This window comes from Sorex fumeus, unplaced genomic scaffold (genome assembly GCF_029834395.1).
Source record: "Sorex fumeus unplaced genomic scaffold, SorFum_2.1 ptg000051l, whole genome shotgun sequence".
Lineage (NCBI taxonomy): Eukaryota > Metazoa > Chordata > Mammalia > Eulipotyphla > Soricidae > Sorex > Sorex fumeus.
Window position 1 is genome coordinate 37,118,702 of NW_026606108.1, and position 6,000 is coordinate 37,124,701.

Genomic DNA, 6,000 nt, shown 5'->3' on the forward strand with positions numbered 1-6,000 from the left:
AACACTTCTCAAATATTTGACTTAGAACATTGTCTCAGGGACAGGGATAAGCTAAGTGGTCTGGAGCACATCCTTTGCATGCTGGAGGACTGGGTTCCATTCCTGACACTGCATGGTCCCCAGAGCACTGTGGGGAGAGGCCTAAGATACAGCCCCAAAATTTAAAATCAAAAGATCAAGTCAAAGTGAAACATTGCAAACACCAAAAGAGACTCTAATAAACTAGAATTTCAAGATACGTCCCAGCTGTTTCCAAGCTCATAAGAATCTCAGGACCAACAGAAATTGTTGGATATCAACCCTAAGTGTTTTAAGCTTCACTGTTGAACTGCCTCTTTCCTCCCCCCAGAGAAGCTTAGCATGCCCTTGCTAAAATCCCTAATATAGTTAAAGTTTATCTTTAACCTTTCCCTTGTATTTTACTTCTCATTGTCACAGTTCCCCAAGTCAATCTTGATTACTTATAAGCCAAAACTTTCTGGTAATTATGAACTTTGTATTTGTACTGCTTTGTATTTGAAGTGCTGTATATTTGTACCTGCTTTTCTATTTCCCCTAAAGCCTTTTGATATTTTACTATAGAGCAATGTTCTTTGGTTAAACACAGAAAGACCATTAATGCTATACTCCTAATATATGGGAGTTAATTGACTGAAATATATCTGCTCCTGGGCATAATTATTTGGTCATAATTACTTGACTCAGGTTCCGTTGCTGTAGTTCTTAACAACCTAAAAGGGAGGTCCAGCCATGGGACTGGGATGAACCCAAGGCAAGTGGCAAAGCTACCTGGCATCGAAATGGGAAATACTAGAAAGCATAAATGCATGGTCTTGATGCAAGCTGTTACAACTTAAGAGACAGGACCCCCGTAGGGATGGACAAACTGAACTGTCCTGAGGACCTAGTCTGGGATTTACAGTAAAAGCCTTGCTTTCTCTCAGAGCCCAGAGAACTAAGTGTTAAAACCCTTGCTTGCTCGCAGGCAAGAGAACTAAGTGTTGGAATCTTTGTCTCTTAACTATGTTTATCCAAACAACTGCAAGTATTGGTAACTTATACAACTAAAGGGAAAGATAAAAGCAATGTAGATATCCCAGGGAGACAGTGTTTTCTTGAGTTGATCTCCCCAAGAGAATTTCCGCTGCCAAATGTTTATCTATGTAAATGATCAATCACACCCATGTCCTTACTTCAACCCCTCTTTCAGATGTTCTATAAGTTTGCTAGAAACTCTGCTTTAAACAGGCCATTTTCACCATCAGACTGTGGGCCCCGTCTCCGGGTCTCTCTGTTTCTGTTGGGGAGGCCTGGGGAGGTGGGGAGGTGGGGAGGAGGCTCTGGGCCACTGAACACACACACACATCACAGCAGCAGCAGCCCCCAAGATTTACTTTGTGAACTCACAAGAAATAATGACAGTCCTAACACTACTTGTCAATAAACACAGTATTGGGCTGGAACAGTAGTACAGTGGGTAGTATCCCAAAGAGAATAGCCCCTGAAGTCATATGGGCATGCAGGCCTCACACTTGCAAAGCAGAAACTCTACCACTGAGTCATGCCTGTAGTTATAATCTCTGAAAAGAGAATCACAGAGTAGCACTATAGCACTGTCCTCCCATTGATCATTGATTTGCTCAAGTGGACACCAGTAATGTTTCCACTGTGAGACTTGTTGTTACTGTTTTTGGCATATCGAATATGCCACGGGGAGTTTGCCAGGCTCTGCCGTGCGGACGGGATACTCTCGGTAGCTTGCTGGGCTCTCTGAGAGGGACAGAGGAATTGAACCCGGGTCAGTTGTGTGCAAGGCAAACGCCCTACCCGCTGTGCTATTGCTCCAGCCCATCACAGAATAATTAGTTTTAAATCAAAACATAATTTAGCTCTTGAAAGAACAATGAGAATTCATACATTAAACATTTTACTCTAACAAGGAGAAATATGATGGACAATCTGACAAAGTTCACCTTCTTTACTTTGTGTAAAATTAAAAAAATTGAAAACCACTGACAAGAGTTAAAAACTCAGCTAAATTATCAACAAACAAAACAGGTAACCCAAGGGTGAGGCAGCCTGACACATTAGTTTAATATGCTGAACAGAGAACAGAACTTATTTTAATAAGTGATAGGAATCATCATATCTACATACCTGACAACAGCTAAGTAGCTCTTTTCTCAACTTTTTTCCCTCCCTCCTCTGACGCTGTTAAGTAAAATATAAAATACAATAAAAACTGTCTTTCTTAATATCTGTTACTATGTGGGCATTTCAAATTAATTATCTTTCTATTAATAATAGTATAATTTGTATATTATCAAATAGAAGAGAAATATTTAAAAATATATAGTAAGTCAAAATATAAGGTCAAATAAAGTATTAAATTTAAAAAGGATGCACTATAATTTGGCTTACTGCATTAATTTTCACTAAATATTCTCAATAATGCAGCCATTTAAGATATCTAATATGTTACATATTGTTCAACATTCCTCACTTCACTCTTTCCCATTTCTCCCTAATATAGCTGTTCTATCAGGCTTTTCAAGTTAAATTGTTCAAATTTAAATAAATTTAATATTCTAACTTTATACCTCTGAAGCTAACACTTCTAGGATCCTGAGCGATCCTAGCTAGTCAAGCAATAGGGCAGTGTCATTGTTCACTTGTATGATCTCTATGTATCCTGAAATACTTCCAGGGTAATATTTCCAAGGTCTTGGACTCTTCATTTGGCGGAGTCTAATTCTGTTCTCATTACAAAGAGCTAGAATTACATTCAGCAAAGGTTACCATTTACGTGAGACATGAAGCCTGCTAGCATAACACATAACCAAAGCAAGATCCCCAGCTATTTTTTCTCTCAAGGACATCCCTGATATTAGAATCAAGAAGAAACACTTCAGGATATATCAGAATATAGGGCCTGAACTACTCTATATCCACCACATCTTTATCCTGATACTAGGAAGAGTGGTATTATTTCACAGCAGACAAGTTTCTTTTTCTTTTGAAAACTTACTTTTTTGTCCTCCAGTGGGGCTAAACTTATCTGACCTACTTCCCATTTTCAGAAAATTACTTGGTGCCCCCTGGATTGTTCCAGAACCACACCTTTCCCCACAGGGGCAATATTCCCTACTTTGGAAAGACTGCCCTAACATATACAGAAGAATCAAATGTAGACATAGTAGCTTTATTGGAGAATCCAATACTAAAGGGTAAATTTTCTTTCAGAAATTATTCCTTTTCTGGAAAAGGCAGAGGAGGTTCTTGTGTATATTTTCAATAGCAACACTCAGCGGTGCTGAGAACATGCGGGCCTTACAGCTAATTGTTCAGGGACTCCGTGATGCAGGGCAAGTGGAAGGCTGCATACAATTCAGAGGACTGAACTCAAGGACTCCCACATGCAGACTCCTGCTATACACCAACTGAACTATCGCCCTGGCTCTTAGTTTTGTTTTATTACCTACCCACAAAAGTTCTAAAAGAAAGGTTTTCACAAATAAAAGAGTATACTATTCTGTTTAATGTTTAATGCTTAGTCCATCTTTCACTGCATTCAGAGCTGCAGGTTACACTCCAGTCCTAAGTACTGACTGCTTTTGCTTTTACTCCAATATCCATCTTTTTTTTCTCTATGATGGAATTACATCTACTCTTGAAATTATGAAAATTTGATATTTTAAAGTATTAAGATCCCAATTTTTTCAATGTTTACAAAGAACAAATAGACCATGAAGAAACCTTACAGACACTCTTTACTTTTCACTCGATATAAAGACAACACTCGAAAAAGCCTTGCTTAAGATCCTCTAATGAATGACAGCTCGAGAACCAGAATCCTTTATTTCCTTAATACTGATTTAGAGTTCTCTCATCCACATTACCAGCGCACTCCCTATTTTTATCTATATTTGAGGATCTTCAAACACACATGTTTAACTCATGCTAACCAGTGTCATATCCCAAAGAATATTCTGGGTATTTCTCAGTTACATTAGTTATCTCTGCCTCTTCTTACTGGATGAGAAAACTGGGAGGTGATATGAAGTCCTGCCTGGCCCCACAACCTAGATGAAATGACTTCATGCTTTGCCCATGAAGTCTATTCATGCTCAGGGCAGGAAATACCCATAAGGATAAGAGGTCCAGTATGAACTTCCTTTCCTAATGAATTAATTTTTATGTTTTCTGTTCTCATTAACCTGAAGGATACAGGACAGGTTCAAAGTAGATGGAAAACTAAGTCCCATGCACCACCAAAATTTTTCTGCAGGTGCTTTCTAGCCTCTCTTCTGAGACATGCCAAGGGGGTTACAGAAAATTCGAACTTCCCGAACCAACTAACCTGGTATTTATTTTTAAGACTTTTTTCCAATAAGTTTCAAAAGTTTCACACATACTTTCACTTACTCCTTCTCTTCTCATGGGGGAAACATTTCATTTTTATCTTCTTGTAATAGCCAGTTTCCCTGTTGTTTATAGGGTTTTTCTCCAGGATCTCATATTTAAAGGCTAGAATATCCATAAGCCTTATGCATTCTCAAAGGCATCCTAGTTTTAATATTACAAGTAAAAAAATTTGTTCACTCAACAAATATTTATTGTGCAGCTCTTCTGTGTGCCTGAAACTATTGTAACTTTAGGGATACAAGAGCGAACAAAAGAGACTGGGTCTACCCTCACAGAATTTGCATGCATGGTAAAATAACTGCTTCATGATCCATCAAGCCAAAATCCTAAATACATTCTATCCTAATAAAGACAAAACAAAACACAAAATAGTTATCTCAACTATGCAGACTTACAGTCACAGTTTCAAATGTATCTGATAAGACAGTCCATTTTCTAGAAGCCTATACAGATTTCAGCAGAAGACAAGGCATTTAGATTCTAATCATAATACCTCTAGCAGACTACATGACCTTGAGCAAAAATTCAACCACTGTGACCCTTTGTTTTGTTCTGTGAAGATATCAGACAAGAAAATTTCCCATGTTCTCTCTTAATTTGCAGTTCATGGTTGGTTAACTTTGTAAGACTGAATTGTGAGGATTTACACACAAGGTAGAAAGAGAATCTTTCTAGATGAACTGCTTTTACATAACATAGGATGGGGTGGAAGAAAACTGTGGCCAGAGAGATATTCTAGAAGATATGGGTTTCTGCCTTGCATGCAGTGGACCCTGGTTAGAGCCTCAGCACCACATATGGTACCCCAAAAGCCCACCAGGAGTGATCTCTAAATACAGAACCAGGAGGAAGACCTGAGCACAATAGAGTGTGGTACCCCCAAAAAAGGAAGATGAAAAGGAAAAGCACAAAGAAATATATGCCTCCTAGGATAACTATTAATCTTCTCTCCCTGTTTTAACAATCTATGAAAGCAATTAATTAAATACCTACTATGTGTTTGACAACGGGCATGGAAAATATACATGGTTCTTAAAACGTTTTTAAAAGTATTTAATAATTTTATTGTGGTGGTGATGTCCAGAATTTTACTTGCTTCAGTTTCCAGAGTTCACATTCTTGTTTGTGGTGTTCATACTCTTGCTTGTAGTGTACTGGGGGAGTTACACACTGGGCAGTGATATCAGGAATTCAGGAATCACACTCGGTGACATGGGTTACTGAGGACCAAACTAATGGCCTCATGCTGAGCCACATTCCAGTGTTGTATGCTGAGCCATATTCCCAGAGTCTACAGACATTGTTTCTAAGGACCTTTCAAATGAATGTACACCAGAGTCAAAATTTTAAAAATAAAGTTACAAAGGATGTAAGCTGATAAAAGAAAATCAAGGAATGGGGTTGGAGTGATAGCACAGCAGGTAGAGCGTTTGCCTTGCATGTGGCCAACCCGGGTTCGATTCCCAGCATCCCGTGTGGTCCCCTGAGCACCGCCAGGAGTAATTCCTGAGTGCAGAGCGAGGACTAACCCCTGTGCATTGCTGGGTGTGACTCAAAAAGCAAAAAAAATAATAA